Raw genomic sequence first — 25,221 nt, 5'->3', positions numbered from 1 at the left:
AAAATTAAATTCCATTCTGGAGAAAAGGGCAATATATACTGTACATTGTTTTGCCTTATAACCCAACAAACTATAAAGTTGTACGTCTTTATGAGTAAATTTTCAGATATAATGGAATGAATAATAGAATGGCTACTTCCCCAAACATATTTGCAATTTAGTGCTATGTGGAGCTACATAATTCTGAAATATTAAAACCCAAAAAGGAATTTGATCTTTCAATTCCAATTCTAGCCAAAAATATCATTTTATATGAACAAATTCATCCACTGCATACTTACTTTCTGGGACACTTTATTTATTTTCAGTATGATCACAAAATTCTACCAGCATGTCCTTTCCTTTGAATTTGCCATCAAGGAGATCAATGGGAATCTGCAAATCTTGTCCACTGTCACACTTGGTGTCCACGTTTCAGACAGCTTCTATGATCCAAGAATGACTTATCGGACCACTCTCGACCTGCTTTTCAAATCAAACAGATTTTTTTCCAACTATGAATGTGGCATTCATAAAAATCTCATGGCCATTCTTGGAGAACTTGGATCTGATACTTCTTCCCATATTGCCGGAATTATAGATTTCTACAAGATACCTCAGGTTGGTGTAGATGTGGGGATAATTAACCAAATCATTTGTTTGGAAATTAATCTTATTTGAGAGGGTCACCTGATATAGTGGCTTGACCACTATCTGTGGTGAAATCTGGAGCTGTGTAAAGAGGAGGATCAAAAAGGCTGGCTAGCAAACAGAACATAGAATAATAGAGTTGAAAGGGACCTTGGAGGTCAAGCAGGAGACCCTATACCATTTCAAACAAGGGGTTGTCCAGTCTCTTCTTAAAAACCTCCAATAATGAAGCACCCACAACTTCTGAAGCCAAGCTGTTCCACTCTGTTATTCTATTCTGTTCTGTTCTGTTCTGTTCTGTTCTGTTCTGTTCTGTTCTGTTCTGTTCTGTTCCATTCCATTCCATTCCACTCCACTCCGCTCCACTTCACTCTATTCTAATGTATTCTCACTGTCAGGAAATTACTCCTTATTTCTGGGTTCATTCTCTCCTTCATTAGTTTCCACCCACTGCTTCTTATTCTGTCTGCAGATGAAGAACCCCTCTTCTTTGTGGCAGCCCCTTAGAGACTGCTGTCATGTCACCCTTAGTCCTTCTTTTCATTAGACTAGATATACCCAGTTACTGCAACTGTTCTTCATATGTGTATACTAGCTCAATACCCATACTTTGCTGCGAAACTATGTGGTTGGACTTAATTTATGGGGAGGAAAATATGGGGAAAAAATTCTGCCTCTGCCTACCAGCATCCATCAGTATTCATCTGGCTAACATCCTGTCAGTGTGTGTGAGAGTTGAGGGCTGTTTGGAACCTGAAAGTGTATTTGCTGTGTGAGCAAGAAGGAGACAGCAAGGAGCCTAGGTGTGGCTTAGCTCAACTGTTCTGTACTAAAGCTGCTTGGTGCTGTGAAACTAAAACTGAAACTCCTGTCCTCTGCTTGTCTTTTGCATTTGGAACATTTCTTTTCAAGGGAGGGGGAGTCGAACTCCTTAGCATCAGAGCATGTTAATAATAATATATGAAATACGAATGCTTTGATGGTCATTTCAAAAAATCCTTTCTTAGTGAGCACCTAGAAGCCAAGAGGAACATACATGCCAAATTTCAAGGCTTTACAGTTCTGGAGATTTTATGATGAAGCATGAGTGTATTTTATATATATATATATATATATATATCAAATCTTACGCGGAGAAACCCAACAACCAAAGATCTACATATAAATACCCATGAGAACCTCAGAAAACAAATATATATATATATATATATATGTAGATCTTTGGTTGTTCGGTTTTCTCCCAGCGTAAGATGGGTGAAGTATCTGGGCAACGTTTCGATGAAGTCTCATTCATCATCTTCAGGCTTCTGTCTCCAGCTCTGTGCTTCAGAGTAATGGAGATTGACAGTGCTTCCTCCTTTAACTGCCAGTGGGGTGGAACTTGATTGGGTGGGGAGCTTGGCTGTGTTCTGATTGGGTGGGGTGTGTTCTCTGGTAGGGGGTTTGGCTGTGTTCTGATTGGTTGGGGGTTAGCCGTGTTCTGATTGGTACTTCACCATTCACTCGCCCACCTTTTCCTCCTCCACTTACAAAATTGTCTTCGCATCCGTTCTCCGGGCACAAGACGTAAAGAAATGCCTGTCTGCGTAGAAATCCATCCTCCTCTCAGTCTCCTCCGTGGCAATAAGCTCAGAAGGGGGTGTTGGAGCACCATTTATCTGCAACGTCAGCCAGCTGCTGGAAATCCATCCTCTTCTGTACTGGCGCTGCCTTCAGCCTCCTCCTTCTATTGTGTGTGGCTGTATACGATTCTGCCTCCTGTCCGCTAGGAAACCGGGCAGTCCGACTGCCCGGTTTCCTAGCGGACGAGGGAGCAGAATCGTATACAGCCACACACAGTAGAAGGAGGAGGCTGAAGGCAGTCGCCAGTACAGAAGAGGATGGATTTCCAGCAGCTGGCTGACGCTTGCAGATAAATGGTGCTCCAACACCCCTTCGAGCTTATTGCCACGGAGGAGACTGAGAGGAGGATGGATTTCTACGCAGACCCAGGCATTTCTTTTTACGTCTTGTGCCCGGAGAACGGATGCGAAGACAATTTTGTAAGTGGGAGGAAGAAAAGGTGGGCGAGAATGGTAGGTATACCACAGAACACGGCTAACCAACCAATCAGAACACAGCCAAACCCCTACCAATGAGAACACACCCCACCCAATCAGAACACAGCCAAGCCCCCACCCAATCAAGTTCCACCCCACTGGCAGTTAAAAGGAGGAAGCAGCTGCAATCTCCATTACTCTGAGAAGCACAGAGCTGGAGACAGAAGCCTGAAGATGATGAATGAGACTTCATCGAAACGCTGCCAGATACTTCAAATCTTACGCGGGAGAAAACCCGAACAACCAAAGATCTACATATAAATACCCGCGAGAACCTCAGAAAACAAATATATATATATATATATATATATATATATATATATATATATATATATATATATATATATATATATATATATATATATATATATATGGATCTTTGGTTGTTCGGGTTTTCTCCGCGTAAGATTCAAAGTGTCTAGGCAACGCTTTCGATGAAGTCTCATTCATCATCATCAGGCCTCTGACTTTGGCTCTTGCTTTTCAGAGTGATGTGAGGTTGCAGCTGCTTTTTTTCTTTCTAACTGTCAGTGGGGGTGGGATTTGAATGGGTGGGGGCTTGGCTGTGTTCTGATTGGGTGGGGGTGTCTTCTCATTGGTGGGGGGCCTGGCTGTGTTTTGATTGGTTGGGGGTTGGCCGTGTTCTGATTGGCTGGATTTCTTGCTGCCCGGCTTCGAGTTCGAGGTCGCGCTGCATCTCCATAGTTGGTGTCGGCTTGCTTCATGTATGGCTCGGAGGGGTTTGGAGTGGGCAGTGGTGAGGTTGCAGGTATTCGTCTGTTCATGAGGGCGGGTTTCCAAATGGCTGGGAGGCGGGAGGTGTCATCTCGCTTGTTCATGCTGTGTGGGCGTTTTTCTATTTCTATGGCTTCTCTGATTATTCTGCTGTTGAAGTGTTCGGTTTTGGCAATAGTTCTGGTATTTTTAAAGTTAATTTTATGTCCTGTGGCTTTGAGGTGTTGGACCAGGGAAGAGGTCGTTTCTTCTTTTTTGATTGAGTTCTTATGTTCTTCAATGCGTGCACTAATTCTTCTGTTAGTCTGTCCAATGTATGTGGCAGGGCAGGCAGTGCAGGGGATTTCAGATACTCCTTGGTTTTCTAATTCGACTCTGTCTTTGGGGTTTCTTAGGATGGTGGATATTTTTCTGTTTGTGCAGAATGCTGTTTTAATATTGTGTTTTTGGAGGATCTTGCTGATTCTGTCTGTAGTGCCTTTTATATATGGGAGGAGGGCTTTGCCGCTTTTCTTGTTCTCTGTCTTGGATTTTGGTTGGGGTTTCTTTTTGGATTAGGTGGGTAATCTTGTGTCTTTGGAATCCATTGGCTGTAAGTACGTTGGTGAGGGTGTGTAGTTCGGCTTTTTGGTGTTGTTCATCGGCTAAGCATTTTGTTCTGGAGATGAGTGTTTTGGCTACGGAATTGATCTGTGCTGGGTGGTGGTGTGAGAGTGCATGTAGATAGCGGTTTGTATGTGTTTTCTTTTGGTAGATGGTGTGTCCTAGGGAGCCATTGGATCTTTTGTATACCAAGACATCTAGGAAGGAAGTTGATTGTTGGTTTCTGTTTCCATGGTGAATTGTATCTTGGGGTGTAGGCTGTTGAGGTGTGTGAGGAACTTGTTTAGTTTTTCTTTCCCATGTGGCCAGATTATGAAGGTGTCATCTACGTATCTGAGCCAGAGTTTGGGTTTGTGGTCGTATTTTTCTAGAGCTTGTGTTTCAAAGTGTTCCATGTAGAGGTTTGCGATGACAGGTGAGAGGGGTGATCCCATGGGTGCTCCTTCTATTTGTTTGTATTTTTGTCCATTGTAGGTGAAGTATGTATTGGATAGGCAGTGGTTGGTCAGATCTAGGATGTGCTTGGGGGTTGTATTTGTTTTGGATGGCTGTCAAGGCTTCTTTTATTGGTATTTGGGTGAAGAGGATATGACATCGAAGCTTACTAGTAGGTCGCTGGGTTGTAAGTTTTGTTTCTTTATGATTTCGATGAACTGGAATGAGTTTCTTACATGTGAGTTGATGGATTCTGCATAGGGTTGTAGTTGTTTGGCGAGAAATTTGGCCAGGTTTTGTAGAGGTGAGCCTATGGAGCTGACTATTGGTCTGAGTGGGTTCCTTCTTTGTGTATCTTGGGAGACCATAAAGCTTGGGGCATCTGGATGATTTTTCTCTGGGTATGATTCTTTGCTGGATTTCTTCACTGATGGGGGAGGTTTTTATTTTGGATTTGGTAGTTTTTTCTAGGTAGGTGGTGGGGTCTGTCTTTAGGGGTTTGTATGCGGGGGTCTTGGAGTAGGTTGGTTAACTTGGTTTGGTAGTCAGATGTGTTCATAACCACTGTCGCGTTGCCTTTGTCTGCTGGTAGGATTATTATGCTGGTGTCTTCTTTCAGGTTAAGTAGTGCAGTTTGTTCTTCTTTGGATAAGTTGCTTTTGGGTGGTTTGCTAGTGCAGAGGATGTTGGTGATTTCAAGTCTGATTTTGTTAGCATCATCAGGGTTGGTTTTGGTCAGGCTGGTTTCAACTCCACATATGATGGTTTCTGTGGGGATGTGTTTGGGGGCGACAGCAAAGTTGAATCCTTTTGAAAGGACCTTGGTTTCAGCTTCAGTGAGGATCTTGTCTGAGATGTTGTGCACTGTTTGTTTCATGTGTGGCTGTGGGGGGAGGAGTTGGTTTCTGGCGTTGTTGTAGTTTCTTGAGTTTGTTGGTGTGTGTGTTTGTCTTGAGGGAGGTCTGTGTTTCGCTCTCCAGACAGCAAGTTGTTTGGATTTGTCCCAAAGTAGGGGTGAATCTTGTTGCTGAGTTTCAGGTGGAGTGTGAGGAGATCTTTGTTGATTTGGTCTAGGAGAAACCTTTTGTGTGAAGTTCATTTCTGATTAGGGCCAATTCTGTTCTTTTTAGGATGCGTTTGGTGGCTGCTGTGTTGGTGTGGAATTTCAGTTGGAAGCTTGTGGGAATTAAATTTTGATCTCGGCAGTTGCATAGGAATGCAAGGTCACATAAAATGGAAGCTCTTTGGACTTCAAGTTTTTCATAAGTCCTGATCAGATGGTGGGTTTCCTCCCGTAGAGGTGTAATATTTGTTTTCTGAGGTTCTCATGGGTATTTGTATGTGGATCTTTGGTTGTTCGGGTTTTCTCCCGCGTAAGATTCAAAGTGTCTAGGCAACGTTTCGATGAAGTCTCATTCATCATCATCAGGCCTCTGTCTTTGGCTCTGCTTTTCAGAGTGATGTGAGGTTGCAGCTGCTTTTTTCTTTCTAACTGTCAGTGGGGGTGGGATTTGAATGGGTGGGGGCTTGGCTGTGTTCTGATTGGGTGGGGGTGTCTTCTCATTGGTGGGGGCCTGGCTGTGTTTTGATTGGTTGGGGGTTGGCCGTGTTCTGATTGGCTGGATTTCTTGCTGCCCGGCTTCGAAGTTCGAGGTCGCGCTGCATCTCCATAGTTGGTGTCGGCTTGCTTCATGTATGGCTCGGAGGGGTTTGGAGTGGCAGTGGTGAGGTTGCAGGTATTCGTCTGTTCATGAGGGCGGGTTTCCAAATGGCTGGGAGGCGGGAGGTGTCATCTCGCTTTGTTCATGCTGTGTGGGCGTTTTTCTATTTCTATGGCTTCTCTGATTATTCTGCTGTTGAAGTGTTCGGTTTTGGCAATAGTTCTGGTATTTTTAAAGTTAATTTTATGTCCTGTGGCTTTGAGGTGTTGGACCAGGGAAGAGGTCGTTTCTTCTTTTTTGATTGAGTTCTTATGTTCTTCAATGCGTGCACTAATTCTTCTGTTAGTCTGTCCAATGTATGTGGCAGGGCAGGCAGTGCAGGGGATTTCGTATACTCCTTGGTTTTCTAATTCGACTCTGTCTTTGGGGTTTCTTAGGATGGTGGATATTTTTCTGTTTGTGCAGAATGCTGTTTTAATATTGTGTTTTTGGAGGATCTTGCTGATTCTGTCTGTAGTGCCTTTTATATATGGGAGGAGGGCTTTGCCGTTTTCTTGTTCTCTGTCTTGGATTTTGGTTGGGGTTTCTTTTTGGATTAGGTGGGTAATCTTGTGTCTTTGGAATCCATTGGCTGTAAGTACGTTGGTGAGGGTGTGTAGTTCGGCTTTTTGGTGTTGTTCATCGGCTAAGCATTTTGTTCTGGAGATGAGTGTCTTGGCTACGGAATTGATCTGTGCTGGGTGGTGGTGTGAGAGTGCATGTAGATAGCGGTTAGTATGTGTTTTCTTCTGGTAGATGATGAAGATGAGACACGACCATGGACCAGAAGCTGCACTGCAGCTGCATCACTACCCACTTCAAACCCCTCCGAGCCATACATGAAGCAAACCGACACCCACTGATGCAGCACGACCACGGAGATGCAGCACGACCACGAACTAGAAGCCAAACAGCAAGATCACAACTCACCAGCTCAAATCCCCCAGCAACTAAGACTAACCTGAGCACAACCAAGCCCCCACCTGAACAGAACACGCCTCCAACCAATTAGAACACGGCTAACCCCCCACCAATCAGAACACAGCCTAACCCCCTACCAATGAGAACACACCCCCACCCAATCAGAACACAGCCAAGCCCCACCCAATCAAGTCCCACCCCCACTGGCAGTTAAAAGGAGGAAGCAGCTGCAATCTCACATTACTCTGAGAAGCACAGAGCCGGAGACAGAAGCCTGAAGATGATGAATGAGACTTCATCGAAACGTTGCCTAGATACTTGAATCTTACGCGGGAGAAAACCCGAACAACCAAAGATCCATATATATATATATATATATATATATATATATATATATATATATATATATATATATATATATATATATATATATATATATATACACACACACACACATGTATATTTCCCTCTTTTTATTAGGCTTTTTGGGAAAGAAGGGGAGTGGATTAAAGAAACTTTGTAACACTGCCAACGAGAGGCTTGAAAATACTTTATTGGAAGTTGAGAGGGCTGTGAAGGAATCCTTTCTCAAGGACACTGGAACTTGATAAGGTAGAGGGAAGAACACTGGAGAATGTTTTAACAGGTGTTCTTTGGAACTTCTATTATTAATTGAGTACTTGAAGTTTGGCTTTGGAATTTGTGGAGAAGCCATAATAAGAGCCTTGGATAACTAAATAAGATGCAGTGTGCTTTCTTTTTTTTACCTTCTTTTAGCTGTTTCATCCCTCCTCTTCAATCCCACAGTATTTTGTAATATTTGTATATCTATTTTCTTTTTCTTTTGTTTGACTTTATTTTTAATTTTACTTTTCTTCTTAAAGGGAAAGCCTCAGAATATTTTTCTTTTTTCTTATTGGGATTTTTGCCTTTTCTATTTTCTATTTCCATTTCTTATTTATTTTTATGGTTATTTTTTTTATTTTATGAAACCTTATAGGATTAAGGTGTGAAGAACCTGAACAATTCTTTTTCTTCTTCTTTTTTTATCATTGCTTTTTAATATTATTGGGTCTTCCTCTCTTTTTCTTTTTCTTTTTTACGATTCTTAATTTTTATTTTTGAATTATAATTGACTATTCCACAATAGGATTAAGGTTTAGAAGAACCTGAAGAATCCTTTCCTTTTTCTTTTTAATCTTCTTTTTCTCCTTCTCTTTTTAATCCTGGACTCTTTATTTTTTTTATTGGGTTTTTTTAAATGTTTTTCTTCTTCCCAACTGGATTATAATTGGCTGCCCTATTAATTGGATTAAAGGAGCTTAAAGATCCTGAGTTATTCAAATGAGTAAGAAAACTTTACCTTCTGGCAGTTCAACTTCTGCTCCTGCTTCTCCATCAACTGGAGGATGACTACCAATAATGGCGAAGCAAGATAAAGTACAAATGGACCTAGTGATGATTATACAAGGAATACAAGAACTCAAAATGAGTATTGACCAAAGATCAGAGAGTATTGAACAAAGAATTGGAAAGACTGACGAAAAAATTTTCAACAAATGATGGCGAAACAGGAGGAGATACTCCAAAAAATTGAGGAGAAAGACAAAGAGATGAGACAATTGGAAATATTGTTAGCAAATTAACAACGGTGCAACAAGATATAACTGGGATGTTGAAGTGGGAGATGGACAGGTCAGAATTTTATCTCAGATTTCAAAATATAGAGGAAGAAAAAGGACAAGATTTGGTGGCTGTAATGATAGAAATTCTGGCTGGAGCTTTGGAGATAACAGAGGAAAAGATGATGGATGGAATAGATGAGATATATCGTGTCTTCACAAGATATGCGATGAGGAATAATCTACCAAAGGAGATCCATGTCAGATTTACTAAAAAGACTATTAAAACACAAATATTACAAGTCGCAAGAGATAAGGTGTTGAAATACAAAGTTAAAAGAGATTATGGTTTTAAAACAAGTGCCCAGAAGAGTGAGAGAGATGAGAAGAGAATATCGATTTTTGACCAAAAAGTTATTGGAAAAAGAGGTGAATTATAGATGGTTGATCCCAGAAGGATTAATGTTTATATGGCAAGAACAGAGACACAAAATCGACTCAATTGAGAAAGCAGAAATATTCTACAATGAATTTTTGGGAAGAAGAGAAATAGAGACAGAAAAAGAGACCATCTCAACTGAGCCTCAAGAAGATCAGATGGGAACGGGGAAAGAAGAAGGTGCAGTAGGTTGACAAATGGAGACCAAAGAACAACGTGAAGTAAGATCTACAAGAACTGTTAGACCTAAATATAAAACATAACCATGGAGGAAAAAAATTGATTTCTATGAATATAAATGGATTGAACTCAGCTATTAAAAGAAGAAAAATCTTTCATAAATTAGAGAAGTTAAAATTTTGATATAATTTGCCTACAAGAAGTACATATTCAAAAACAACATCAACGATTATTGGTAAGACCAAAACTGGGGAAAATTTTTACTTCCTTTTACTTTAAGAAAAGAGGAGTGGTCCTGTACATTAAAGAAACTATTGCAGCAAAATTGATTTATAATGATGAAGATGGAAGAGTATTAATGGTTGAAATAGTGGATAACAATATAAAAACACTGCTTGTTGCAATTTATGCTCTGAACGATAAACAAGAAAAATTTTATAAAAAGTTACATATGAAATCAATTGGACTGGACCATGTCAATATAATTATGATGGGAGATTTTAATGGAATTGTAGATAATAAATTGGACTATACAGCAACAGCATTAAAACAAAATAGAAAGACTCTCCCTAAATCCTTTTTTAAAATGGTAGATGAATTAAATTTAAAAGATTTATGGAGAGAAAGAAATGGTAAAACCCAGCAATATACTTTTTATTCAAATAGACATTTATCATGGTCCAGAATAGATATGATTTGGACTTCTTCAGAACTAATATCTAACATTCAAGAAATAAATATAGAAATGGGTATATGGGCAGACCATAATCCAATGACAATTAAATGGAAAGGACAAAGAAGATATAGATGGACATTAAACAATGCTATTTTAAAGGAAAAAGACTTTACACAATGGATGGGCAAAGAATTGGCTTTCTTCTTCAGTGAAAATAAAAAAAGAAGATACTTCAATGCAGAATGTTTGGGATACAATGAAGGCATATGCGAGAGGATTAATAATGGATTATACAAAGAAAAAGAATATTAGGAAGAGTCAAACTATTAAAGCTTTAGAAGATGATTATAAAAAACTGGAAAAAGAATTGCAGAATATGCTACAGAAAAAAGATATTAAATTCAAAATGGATATAATTAAACATAAGATGGGTCAGGCAGAGAAAGAGGAATTGGCACAAAAAATTAGAAGTGCTAAACAGAACTATTTTGAAGATGCAAACAAACCAGGTAGATAGCTAGCATACAAATTGAGAAAGGAGAAAGAATCTAGGAAAATAGTACAGTTAATAGATGATCAAGGCCAAATGTGTTATGGTAATAAGGAGAAAAAGACAATTATCCAAGACTTTTATGGACAATTATATAAGCAGGAGGATTTTGATGAGGAAAGAATTAAACTTTATCTACAAAATGCTAACCTACCTAAGATATCTGAAGAGACTGAAAAAATGTTAGAAGTACTATAACAATGATGGAATTAACAGAAGCATTCAATAGGCAGAGTAACGGAAAAGCACCAGGCCCAGACGGGCTCCCAGCAGAATTTTATAAAACATTACAAGAATTGTTGAGCACTCCACTATTAGAAGTTATGAATGAAGCCATGTTAAATAAGAAAATACCCAAAACATGGTCAGAAGCTTATATCACACTTATTCCAAAAGAAGGGGCCGATCCATCACAAATTAAGAACTATAGACCTATTTCTCTACTGAATGCAGATTCCAAAATCTTTGCTTCCATCTTGGCAGAAAGGCTGAAAAGATACCTAAATAACTTTATTCATCCTGACCAGAATCGATTCCTACCAAAGAGACAAATTAGGGATAATATGAGGGTAATTCTGGACACTTTGGAATATTACGAGGCGCATCCTGAAAAACAAATGGCTTTGATATTTTTAGATGCCCAAAAGGCATTTGATAATGTGAATTGGAGATTCATGTTTTTGTTATTGGAACAGATGGGCTTTGCTAGAAAATTTATTCAAGCAATAGAAGCCATATATGATAAACAAACAGCAAAGGTAATGATAGAGGGAGATTTTACAGATTCTATTAATATAAGAAAAGGCACAAGACAAGGTTGCTCATTATCACCTTTGTTATTTGTATTGACTTTGGAAGTGCTAAATAGAAACATTAGAGAGGATTAAAATATAAAAGGAATGGAAATTAAGAAGGAGGAATTTAAATTGCAAGCCTTTGTGGATGATTTGATTTTGATTTTGGAAGATCCTCTAGGAACAGCTTTAAAGCTACTGGAAAAGATAGAGCTGTATGGTGAGATGGTGGGCTTGAAAATAAACAAAGATAAAACAAAGATCTTGACAAAGAATATATTATTAAAACAAAGAGATGAACTGGCAGATTTATTGAAAGTTCAAGTTACGAATAAGGTTAAATATTTGGGGATACATTTGACGTCAAGATGTATTACATTGAAAGAGAATAACTATATTAAACTTAAACAACAGATAGCATCTGATTTGAAGAAATGGGAAAACCTACAATTGTCATTGATAGGTAGAATTTCAACAACCAAGATGAATATTTTACCCAGAATTTTATATTTGTTCCAAACCATACCAATCAGGCTTGGTAAAGATTACTTTGAAGAATTAAATAAAATTGTGTTGAAGTTTATATGGCAAGGTAAGAAAGCCAGAATAAAATTAAAACTTCTACAATATGCTAGAATTAGAGGAGGTTTTGGCCTTCTGAATTGGGAGTTATACTACCAAGCTGCAAATTTAATGTGGGTTAAAGATTGGATAACATTAAAAAAGACTAGATTGTTGAAATTAGAAGGGCATGATTTATTACTGGGAGAGCATGCTTTTTTGTGGTATAAGGGAAATAAATCGCAGGGCTATTTTAGAAGGCATTATATAAGAGAGTCTTTAAGGTTGAATTGGGAGAAAATTAAGAGAAAATGTTATTTCAAAATCCCAGTCTGGTTATCAACTATTGAAGCTTTTTCTTATCCTATAATATATGAGAAGGAACAAACAGTTAGATATGGGGAAATATTGGATGAAAAGAGTGAACTTAAAACAATGCAAAAACTAGAAGAACAAGGCATAAAGATGAATTGGTTTTCATATGCGCAAATACATTCAAGGTATCTTATAAATTCTAAAGTGGAGGGATTTTATGATAAATTGACTGATTTAGACAGGATCTTGACAGGTACTGATGAAAAAGTGATTAAAAAATTGTACAGTTATTTGTTGGAAATTTTATTAGAGGAGGAACAAGTTAAAGAAACGATGATTGTTTGGGGGAAGAATTTTGGATATGGGATTGATTTGGAGAAATGGGAAAAATTGTGGTCTCAAAATGATAAAATGACAAAGTCAACAGCTTATAAAGAAAACTTGTATAAGATGTTTTACAGGTGCCATTTTCCCCCGACAAGAATTGCAAGAATGTTTAAGAACAAATCTGAAAAGTGCTGGAAATGTCATCAGATACCTGGCTCGTACTACCATATGAGGTGGACTTGTGAGGACGCTAGAAAATGTTGGACTAAAATTCGCATATGGTTGGAAAAAATGACAAAGACACATATAGACTTGAAACCAGAGATTTTTTTATTGGGAATCTTACCTGATATATATAATAAAAATTTGAAGTATTTGATTGTAAATATATTAACAGCGGCTAGGATTGTATTTGCTAAAAACTGGAAGAGTGAGAAAACTCCATCAGAGGAAGAAATTATTAAGAAAATATTGGATTGTGCTGAAATGAGTAAATTGACATTTGAAATCAGAGAACAAGAAGATAAACAATTTTATGAAGTTTGGGATCTTTTTTATCAATGGTTAGATTATAAAACATAATAATAGAATATTCAGATTTAGCATAAAAAATTTTTTTCCTTTTTTTTCTTTGGTATTATCTTTATAAAACATTATCAAGATAGATTTGGTATGATCTTATGATTTATTGCAAAATAAACTAAGTAAACTATAGTTATCTCATTAAAATATGAATTAACAAAATTATAGATAATTTTTTTTTTGTGATGATATTAGGTTATACAATTATTGATTGATAATATGAGCTATTATGTAATATAATTATATTAGTGACTAGGAAATGGGTGCACAAAAAAAGTGTTAAACCAATCGATGCACTGTTTGTAAAATGTATGAAGAAGGATGATATTTTTATGTTTTTTGTGGTATGTCTATGTTGTTTTGTTGTTAAAATAAAAAAAAATTATATATAAAAAAAGAAAAGTTAACACTTTGTCCAAAAGTGCCTGACCCATTCATCAATAATATCTCAAAAACTACCAACAGACTACTGCAACAATATGGAATGAGTGTAGCACAGAAGCTAGCTAAAGCCCTTCAAAACATTCTAAGCAAACCAAAAGAAATTTCAACTCCAGAAATTAAAAAAAAAACAGGAGTCATGTACAACATACAGTATAAGGATTTCAACAAGCACTACATAGAATAAATAGGTGGAAGACTGACAGAATCCATGAACATGAACTTGCAGTCAGAAGACATAATAAATACTGGAGTTCCAGTTTGAAGGGCTTCGGTGACAGACAGAAATCCGCGATCGTGCGCAGTTTCTGTCTGGGCTCGCCACTGGAGCGCCCAAAGCCGGCTGGTTTGGGGGCTAGGCCACCCCATAGAGGTGGTGAAGAGGGGGGAGACTGCCAGCTGGGTCAAGGAGAGCCACATCTCTCCTACTCAGTGGGCCATTACTCCCTTTCCCAAAGGTGGCTGCAGCGGTGGTCAGAAATGGCCACCACAAAGAAAACTCGACTGGAAAAGAATGTGCAGGAGGAAGATAAGAAGTGAAAGTTTTGGGTGACTGGGTTAAATTGTAAAAGCAACAACCAAGGTACCCTGGAATTTAAACTTACAAAAAATAACATCACTCTCAAAGAAGAGCTGGAAGCAGCGAAAGAAAGTGAAAAGGGAAAGGATTGGCTTTTTTTCCCCTTCTCTCTCCTTCCCTATACTGACAACTGAGAGAGTTAAATAAGAAATCAGAAAAATCTGCTTTGACATCAACAGGCAATTAAGCTGAAAATAAAACAAAATGCCAAAGGGATAATAAAGATTTCTGGACTAAAAACTTTCTTTTTCATAAGTAGGAAGGGAGAGAAAAAGAATAAGGGCAGGATCTGGAAGAGGGAGGAGACTGCCTGGAATTAAAAAGAATCTAAAATAAAATTTCAACAAGACTTCTAAAAGATACATTTTAACTGAAATTTTGCAACTAAATAGTAACCCCAGGAAGAGAAAGTGAAAAAAAAGAGAGCAAAAAAGAAACAGCTTGCGTGTATTTTGATTATTTGGTGATCTTTGGGTTTTTGGTTATTATATTTGAATGACAAAAATCAATCGGGTGGTTGTTTAAAAATTTATACAATGGCACCACTTCTGGATGAATTGAAAATGGAACTTAAAAAGTACAAAGAAGATGCACAAGAAGGGAAGAGTTCTTTTGGCCTTGTTTTTCAATTCTTAGGAATGGAGATTTGGAACTATGAAAAACAACAAGAAAAAACTGCAAAAAGAGAAGACTTGGACAAAGAAAAAGCCATCTTTAATAAACAAGTAATTCTATGAGGGGAAGAAAAGGGAAAGGGGGTGGGAAGAGAATGGAGAATTTAAGACTTAAAAAAACAACCAAAGAAAAGAAAAATAATTTGAAAAATAAGTATGATACTGGAGAGCAACAGAAAAGGGGAATACAGAAGAGAGAAATAGAGGTAGAGAGACAAGGGGGTAGAAAGGGGAGAGAGAAGAGAGGGAAGAAGGAAAGGAAAAGAAGTTACAAAGGACTGGAGCAAGATATAGAGAAACAGGACCTATTTAGAGATAATGGGTGAAAATCTAACTGAAAAAGGGATTCTGTAAAAGTACATAAGATTATATTGTTATATTTGTAATAGAAATAACTTTAGAAAATTGGAAACAACGTATGATTAAAATGAGGGATAAAATAGTCAGTGTAATTTAGTGAAATGTTTGTGAATGAAATAAGCGAAATAAAATAAATGAGAACATTGAACTAGGAAGGAACAGGAACATTTTAATTCGTTAATATTTTATAAAATATAAGTGAAGAGGCAGGAAATTAACTATGGAAAGCTTATAATTGTTCCCATAGAAGTATGATATTTAATTGAAAAGTAATGTTAAAGATGTTAAGACTTTAATGAATATTAATATTAATGATAGAGTTGAATTGGAATGGAATGTTGTTTTAATTATTTACATTTATATTTTTTTTTTCTTTTTTTAAGAATACAGTGTGTATTTTAAGAATGTACCAAGCAGAATCCAAATGGAAGTTATGTATTATATTGAATGTTACAACCTTAGGGAAAAGATATAAAGGCATCATACTCCAATCATACTCCAACTACTGAAGAAATTTTGTTTAATGAGAAAAGATAATAGATAACTGAAACAGGACAAATAAAAAATATAAATACAATGATTTGAATTGAGATGAGATAATTAAAATAAAATTGAGAAAATTAAAAGAGGGGAGAAGCTATGCAGAAAATGTAAAATAGTAATAAGATATGGAATAGAATATAAAGATGAGCTTGAACCTGAATTTGTCTGTGTACAAAGAAATGTAACCCAGGATTATGCTGCTTTCAAAAAAGATGTTTTATTTGTATTTTTTTCTCTTTTTGAAAACTCAAATAAAATTTACAAAAAAAAACCCATAATAAATACTTTTTAATTTCACAACATATGGCCAGACTTAATCTTAGTTTGAATTGAGAAATTGTGACCATCCTAGACCAAGACATGTCCAAAAATGATATTTCTGGAATTTCTAGAAGCCTGGCACTCTGACAAAATGCCATACCAGAAAAGACTGACTGACACCATACCAGAAAAGACCTTCCTCTTACATTAAACTATGTGTTACTCCCAAACAGACAGGTAAAAGAGGTAAAAGAAGAGATACCTATTTATCTACTTGCATTTGTATGCTTTTGAACTGCTAAGTTAGCAGAGGCTAGGTGAGGACAGGAGCTCAAGTAGTTACATGGAGCTTGGAGCTTGAACTTGGGCTGCTGGCTTTCCAACTGACAAGCCCAGCATCTTAACCATTCAGACACTTCTCACCCCCCCTCCCCAAAACAGTCAAGACACATAGATGATTTCTTCCAAATCTTATGGGATGGTCAGACAAGCTCAGGTGGCTATAGTCCCATAAATAACCCAGCCTTAAACCATAAAAGTTCAAAACCAGCACATTGAATTGGATCCAACAGCCAACTGGCAACCAATGAAACTCACAAAACAGAGATATATTATGCATCATTCTGGAAGCACACATAACTATCCACACCATTGCATTGTACACCTGATGAAGCTTCTGAAAACTCTTCAAAGACAGCCCCATGTAGCCCACTTGGGAGTTTGACTAGGGCTTAAGTGACCATGAGCAATGATTCCCAAACTAGGAAGGGGCTCAAATAATACACAGCACAATAACTTGTGCAAAGGCCCTCCTAGCAATACTTCCACCTGCTCTTCATGACAGACCCACATTAGGAGGTTCTGTGGGTGTGGTTTGTTGGGCATGGAAGGAGAAAGATACTATAAAATCTCCATTCCCACCCCACCCCACTAACCTGCTTTCCAGCTCCGTTCTCCTGTGCAGGACAACAAAAGAAGGCCCAGCCAATTAGCTGGGACTCAGGAGGCAGAGAATAGATTGGGGTGGGGCCAGTGAGAAGTATATTTTCTGGTTCTCAAAACTACTCAAAATTTCCACTACCAGTTCTGGTCAGAACTGGTCAGAACCTACTGAATATAATCTCTGGAGCAGAGGCTAAAACCTATAAAGAACGGTTGCTGGAACTGGCTATGTCTAGCCTGATGAAAAGAAGGACTAGGAGTAACATGATAGCAGGGTTCCAATATCTCAGAGGCTGCCACAAAGAAGAAGGAGTCAAGCTATACTCCAAAGCACCTGAAGGCAGGACAAGAAGCAAAGGGTGGAAACTAATCAAGGAGAGAAGCAACTTAAAACTAAGGAGATATTTCCTGACTGTTAGAACAATTAATCAATGGAACAATTTGCCTCCAGAAGCTGTAAATGCCCCAACATTGGAAGTTTTTAAGAAGAGATTAGATAACCATTTGTGTGACATGGTGTAGGTTTGCCTAAGCAGCAGGACGTTGGACTAGAAGACCTCCAAGGTCCTTTCCAGCTCTGTATTCTATTCTATTCTATTCTATTCTATTCTATTCTATTCTATTCTATTCTATTCTATTCTATTCTATTGTGTTCTGTTCTGTTCTGTTCTATTATCAGCCATGATATGGCAAATTCCAAACTTTTAATCAAATGTTTAATACATTTTTTACATTATTAAATTCAATACAGTGTTTTATGTTTTTACTTGTACATCATTGAGAAACTCACCTGGAGTGAGATGGTCTCAGAAATTTGATAAATAAATACATTTTATCGCTGATTTTATTTTTTCATTTATAAACTAGTGGAAAAAAGTTGCAGGACTTCAAAAATAAACTCAGGATTTTGACCACTGCCAGAAAGGTATTTGAGGGATACTTTAACCTTGAAGTTATTGACAAATATTTGCACACAACTTTTTATAGGTAAAAGCATCACTTGTCCTCTTCAAAGACATTAACAGACACTGCAGAAAGTAAATTTGGGGTAAGAAACAATAAGCAACAACAATTCATGTTTTTATTAAAAATTTATTTGATAGCATGGAGATAAAATAAGATAGCAAGAAGGTCTATGTTTAATATTGCAGAAATGTTATGTATACATTCTCCATTCTATAATGACTGAAACTAAAGGCACAATTACTCTACGTGGCTAGCATATGATATTAGAACCTGGCAATACACAGAGAAAAATGCATTATTTAATCATTATTTTTATTAATTACACCTTGTTTACTTCAAGTCTCAGCAGAGTGAGGAAGCATTTAAAGAAAAAAGACACACACAAATAAATCAGCACTGGAGATCAAGGTGAAAAAGATCCCCACAGCCACCATATATTGTGGTTCTGCTCACATATGCTGTGGTTGTGCTCACAAAGATTGGCACAGAGGAAATGCATACTGCAAAAGACCAACATGTTAAAGGGGATGAACTTAGCTTCATTGAAGATTGCAGGTATTTTACAGGCAGATAAAGTCATGATAAACCTTGTTAAAGCTATGTGGCCTATATAGACAGGACAAAGTAAAAGTATAAAATTGTCTATGGCAGGGGTGTCAAACTCAATTTCTTTGAGGACTGAATCAGGTTTTATTTGACTTGGAGGGCCAAGGTGGGTGTGGCCAGCTTGAAATTACTTGGGTTGGGGGTGCCTGTGGTGGTTAGAGCTCTCTGCCATTGAAAATGGGATTCCATGCTCTGTTTTCAGCTGCCACAACCTCCAGCAACCCCCTGCCACTGAAAATGGAGCTCAGAAGAGCGATGTGCAACCCTCCCAAGCTCTGTTTTTGCTGGCAGAGGCACTGTGGGCCGGTCCTTTGCTGTTTCCAGGGTGGCCCTGTGGGCCAGATCTAAGCACTCCATGGGCCAAATCTGGCCCCCGGACCTTGAGTTTGACACCCCTGGTCTAAAGAGAATCTCAGTCATTCAGATCATTTTTGTCCCAAACTTGCTTTTTCAAAAGGCAACTGGACTTTCTGATTTTGGGGGTGGGTTGGGGGGTGGGAGCTATTTCGCTTCTCATCCAAGAAACTTCTTCAGCTTCTTCTTCAGTTTTTCTTCAGAAGCAAAATGTCTTCAAAGAAAAACCAGAAAGTCCAGTCCAATTGCCTCTTTAAAAAGGACCTTTGGAATGACCTTCATTACATTGCTGAATCACTTCTTCAGTAACTGAGAACAAACCTACTTTAGGAAATGGAGGAGATATTATAACTACATAACCCAAATGTTGGCTTTGAAAGTTGGAAGGAAGATTGAAAAGGGACAGTCTTTAATTTTTCTTTGCTAAATCCTTCCCTTTTTCTTCATAAATAATGATGTAAATATAATTTAATTCTTTCATTTGATTAGTGGGTGCCTGCTATTTAGTTCTGGCCTCAACACAATGATGAAGCATTTTGGGAAGAAGATGCATGCCAATAATCCAACACTGGAGGATAAGATGGAGAAGATCTCCACAGATACCATGGCTTTTCCTCTGGTGCTCAGATAGGTTGGAACAAAAGAATTCCAGACACTGCAGAAAGCCAACATGCTGAAGGTGATGAACTTGGCTTCATTAAAGCTATCAGGTAAGTTACGGGCAGGAAAAGCCACAATAAAGCTGACGATGGCCAAGAACCCAGATAGCCCAGCACACAATAGAACATGAAGATGAAACCTTTATTGCATTGCAGAATCATAGTTTCCATCAGGAACTGAATATTTAGATAGATAGATAGATAGATAGATAGATAGATAGATAGATAGATAGATAGATAGATAGATAGATAGAACAAAAATCATGGTCAGCATGGAACAGTTGGAGGCATTTTAATTTTTTCCATTTAAGGAAGCTGTAAAACTATAAGTATTCAATGAATATGTAGGTCCCTACAGTGGTGGGTTTCGTGCCGGTTCTGCCGAAGCTGTTGTTAATTTTTTGCATAGATCAGCAAACTAGTTGTTTCCACCATGGGTTGCCCCTTCCCTTCCCACTGGGGTTGCCATTCAGGATGGGGGAGTTGCAAGGGCATAACTGGGAGCTGCGCTGATCAGCTGGGAGGAAGAAATGGACTAGCAGCACTGATCCACTGGGAGGCTGATCAATCAGTTCAATCTGACCTTACAACTTCACAAGATCTTTTGTCCCCCAAGAAGTTGGAAGATCTGAGTGAATTCTTCTTTTGTTGCCCTGCATGCAGGAGAACAGAGCTGGAAAGCAGATTAGTGAGGGAATGGTGGTGTTTCCGAAATGGGATGGAAGTGAGGATTTTGCATTATTTTTGCTCTGGGATAGGGTGGAATTGAGAATTTTACTTATAATTCAAATACCCACCTACCCATGCCCATCCAGCCATGCCCACCCATTATTTGTATCCCACCACTGGGCCCCTACCCGATTAAAATCTCTGTGCCATTCAATCTGATGTTCATTAATGATAAATTCATTTCCATAAGATGCATCGGGATCTAGTCTTCCAACTTTCACACTCTGGATGGACTTGTTTGGAAAAACAATCATGTTGATGATATCAAATCCTCCTGCAACTTCCCTCTTCTCATTAAAGGACACTCCCTCTCCTGCTGAGTTGTTGAAAGAAGTGCCTTGAAGAAATGGGTGGAGCTACTTGAAAAGAAAGCAGTGAAGTTGAAATTACAATAAGGAAAGAAATCAACATTAGATATTTTATCTTCTATTTCTGAAATTCTTGGATCCTGCAACACTATCCTGGGACATGTATATTCACCTTGCTATGTAAATATCCAGTTTTGCTCAACAGAACAAGAAGTCAGCCCACAAAGTATTGTCAATGAATAACATACCCAGGATTAGGTGATGCAATCTTCCCTGTGGAGAAAGTTAACTGCAACTTCATTGGGGCAGAGAAGAACATTAAGCTTTTTAAAAATCGTATAAAATCAACCATTCTTCATGTTTTAGCCCCCAAATCATTTTGTTTCTCTTCTCTGCACTCTTTCTAGAGTCTCAACATCTTTTATACATCATGGTGACCAGAACTGAATGCAGTGTTTTAAGTGTGGCCTTACCAAGGCCTTATAAAGCAGTATTAATACTTCACATGATTTTGATTCTATCTCTCTGTTAATGAAATATAGGATTGCATTAGCTTTTTAGGCAGCTGTTGCACACTGTAAGCTCATATTTAAATGGTTGTCAACTAGAACTCCAAGATCCCTCTCTCAGTTACTGCTATTGAGCAAGTTACCACATATACTATACCTGTCCCATGCTTTCCACCACATTAAAAAGTAAACATTTCCTTTCTCCCCAAAACAATAAATCACATGGTTCAATTTGGATACTAGCTGGTTGCCTGGTTATATCTCTTCTCCTCCTCCTGGCCAGCCATTGGAATGTCCCTGGCTCTTTGGAAAGTTTTGTTGACTACAAGCCCACATCTACCTCTACCCCATTTCAGCTCCAAGCTGTGTCAGCATGAAGCCATGTGGAAAGAAACCCCAATAGGAAAGGCCCACACACACAGAGAAAGGAGAACAAGCTACAGTCAGGTCAGCTTCAGGCTTGACATAATAGCTACTTGAACAACCTATTAATTAAGGTTTAGCTAATTTTGTGAGCTAATTCATTCTTTATAAAATTCTTCATTGAAAGAAAAGTTTGTTGGAGAAATGTTACCTTAAAAGGTTGTAGTTCTGGAGATTCAGCCACTTTATCTGCCAAAATTTTTCTCAAATTGGATCTCTTAGATAGCATACCATGCAAAGAATGAGCCACAGCATAAACCCCATTATGGATGCTGTAGCTGTGCCCTGTTATCTTTAATTGAAACAGAGGTTCAGGAAAGTTTCCCAGGCCTTCTTCCCCAGTGCATTCTTGACTTCCCAATGAGGCCAATCCTGAATTAGGAAAAAAACAGTCAAATGCTTGCTCCCAAAAATGGTTTCAAAATCCATCTCTTTGCCCTGTGTAAGATTTTATGGACTGGAGAAATTCTTGAATTCCATATTTTCCCTTGAATGAATTTGAAAGGCAATGGCCCCATCATAAAATTGGAGATTCTATACCCTTTGGGTTCCTGTTAATGTGAAATCTTGGATGGATTTGGATTTGGCCAATGAAATAAAAGAAATTAAAATCCTACCAAATGAATGTGCTGACCACAACCCAATACAGGTAATTTGGAGAGACAGGAGAGGAATAAAAAAAAGATGGACACTAAATACCCAAATAGTAAACTAAGAAGAGTATATCAATAAGCTGAAAGAGGAGCTAAACTATTTCCTAAAAGATAATAATAATGAAACAACTTCAAAACAGAATATTTGGGATACTATGAAAGAAATTATAAGAGGTACAACAATTTCCTATAATGCTATGAGAAACAAGAGAACTTATGCCCGACAAAACATATTACAACAACAAATCAAAGACTTAGAAATACAATTACAAAAAACCCCTAAGATCCAAGGAATACAAAACCAGTTAATATTAGCCAAACATAAGCTGAATTTAATTGAACAAGATAAAATAGAAGTTAGTTTGAGAAGGTCCAAACAAAATTACTTTGAACACGCTAATAAACCAGGAAGATGGCTATCTTATAAACTTAAAAAAGAAAAAGAAAAGAGACTGATACACCAGCTAATAGATGAGGAAGGCATACCACAACATGAGATTGAGAAGAAAAAAGATATTATATTAAACTATTTTCAAAGATTATATAAAAAAGAAGAAATCAATGAAGACAAAATAAGAACTTATCTGGAGAATTCGAATGATAAAACAATAGGGGAAGGAGAGAAAGAATTATTAAATAAGTATATTATATGGTCTGAGTTGAAATCTGCAATGGAGAACCAAAGTAATAATAAATCCCCTGGTCCAGATGGGATTCCAGTAGAATTGTACAAAGCTACAATAGAGTTAGTAGGGCCACTGATGCTGGAAGTGTTTAATGAAGTACTTTTGGCAGCCAAAATGCCAGTCTCATGGAGGGGGGCGTTGATTTCGTTAATTCCGATGGAGGATGTAGATGCCAGATATATCAACAATTATAGACCAATTTCACTTTTAAACGCTGATTATAAATTATTTACCTCAATTATAGCGAATAGAGTAAAAGAAGTTTTAAATTTATACATTCATGAAGATCAAAATGGTTTCCTTCCATCCCGCCAAATCAAAAATAATCTAAGAACCGTTATTGACGTCTTAGAATATTATGAAGTTCATCCAGAGAAACAATTTGCATTCATGTTTTTAGATGCTGAGAAGGCATTTGATAATCTACATTGGCACTTTTTAATACAAAACATCTATAACATGGGTCTGGGCACTAAATTCGAGAACATTATCACAACAGTTTACAACACCCAACAGGCCAACATACTAATTAATGGTGAACAAACAGTCCCATTAAACATTGAAAAGGGCGTCAGACAGGGTTGCCCCCTCTCACCCCTCCTATTTATACTTGCTTTAGAATCACTGTTCACACAGATAAGACAAAACTCTGAAATCCAAGGAGTAAGGGTCAAAGCAGAGGAATATAAACTACAGGCGTTCGCAGACAATATGGCTTTCTTCCTAGAGGAACCCATGGAAAAAGGACATAACCTAATAAAAGAACTAGAACAATTTGGTTCAGTAGCAGGATTAAAGATCAATAGAAATAAGACAAAATTAATGACTAAAAATCTAACAGAGAATCAGAGGAAAGAATTAGAAAAAACCATAGGAATACAGGCAACAAAAAAGGTCAAATATTTAGGCATATGGTTAACACCACATAGTAAATTGCTCAAAGAGAATAATTACGATAAACTATTACAGCAAATTAAGAAAGACCTAGAATCCTGGAATAAGCTGCAGCTTTCTCTACTGGGCAGGATTGCCATGATCAAAATGAACATCCTACCAAAATTCCTTTATTTATTCCAGATAATCCCAATTAAATTACCCAAATTTTTTTTTGAAGATATAAATAAGGTAACACTTAAATTTATTTGGCAAGGGAAAAAGCTAGAATCAATATTAAGGCTTTACAAGATGCAAAACGTAGAGGGGGGCTAGCGCTCCCAAATTGGGAATTATATTATTGGGCAGCTAACTTATTATGTTTAAAAGACTGGGTTAATTTACTCAATAAAAGAACCTTAGCCTTAGAAGGACACGATCTTCAGAGAGGGTGGCACGCATTTCTATGGGAAGTGGGGAAAACTAAACAGTCGTATTTTCATAGACACCTTATTAGAGATTCATTATTAACTAATTGGAAAAAAATATGCAAAAAACATTATTTAAAAATTCCAATTTGGCTTTCAACAATGGAGGCAATGGTTCATCCCAACAATTTGGATATAACAAAAACGACTAAATATAAAGATTTATTAGACCCTCTAGGAAAATTAAGAACTCGACAGGATTTACAGGAACAGGGATTTAAAATTGACCAGTGGTTATATATACAAATCCATAGCAGATACAAACAAGATATCAAAGAGTTTGGAATCTATAGCAAATTACAATATTTAGATAAAATCTTATTAGGATCAAATAAAAAGAATATTTCCAAATTTTATAAATATTTATTGGAGGTAGAATTAGAGCAAGAGATAGTGAAAGGGAACATGATAACGTGGAGTAGGAATATTGGAAGAAGCATTACATTAACAGAATGGGAAAAGATCTGGAATAGAAACCAAGATTACGAAATCGGCGGCGTACAAAGAAAATATGTATAAAATGTTATATAGATGGCACTTACCCCCTTCGAGGTTAGCGAAGATGAACCCTAACATGAGCTCAAGGTGTTGGAAATGCAAAAGCACTGAAGGAACATTTTTCCACACATGGTGGTCTTGTAAAACTACCCAAAAATTTTGGCAAAAAATCAGAAAATGGTTGGAGGAGATAACTAAAGAACAAATAGACTATAAACCAGAGTTCTTCCTGTTAGGGATCTCTGATAGATATTTATCTAAAAAGACAAAATATGTAATAATCCATATTCTAACTGTGGCTAAATTAGCGTTTGCTCAATGTTGGAAATCACCTCATACACCCTCAGAGCAAATGGTTATTCAGAAAATTTGTGGGTGTGCTGAAATGTATAAACTAACGACAGCATTAAAAAACAAAGAGTCCTCAACATTTTACGACAACTGGGACTCATGGTATAATTGGCTTACACAGAGACAAATTATGTAAATGATAAAGAGT

General features: G+C 37.5%; 1 pseudogene; it reads left to right on the top strand.

Annotated features, from left to right (window-relative positions):
• Nucleotides 1-309: 309 nt before the first annotated feature.
• LOC113453592 (vomeronasal type-2 receptor 26-like) overlaps nt 310-25,221 on the top strand; it is a 94,371-nt pseudogene continuing 69,459 nt past the window's right edge.

Source organism: Pseudonaja textilis, chromosome Z (assembly GCF_049901715.1).
Source record: "Pseudonaja textilis isolate UNSWEBS1 chromosome Z, rPseTex1.2, whole genome shotgun sequence".
In the NCBI taxonomy this organism is placed as follows: domain Eukaryota; kingdom Metazoa; phylum Chordata; class Lepidosauria; order Squamata; family Elapidae; genus Pseudonaja; species Pseudonaja textilis.
This window is presented reverse-complemented; position numbering and strand designations above follow the sequence as displayed.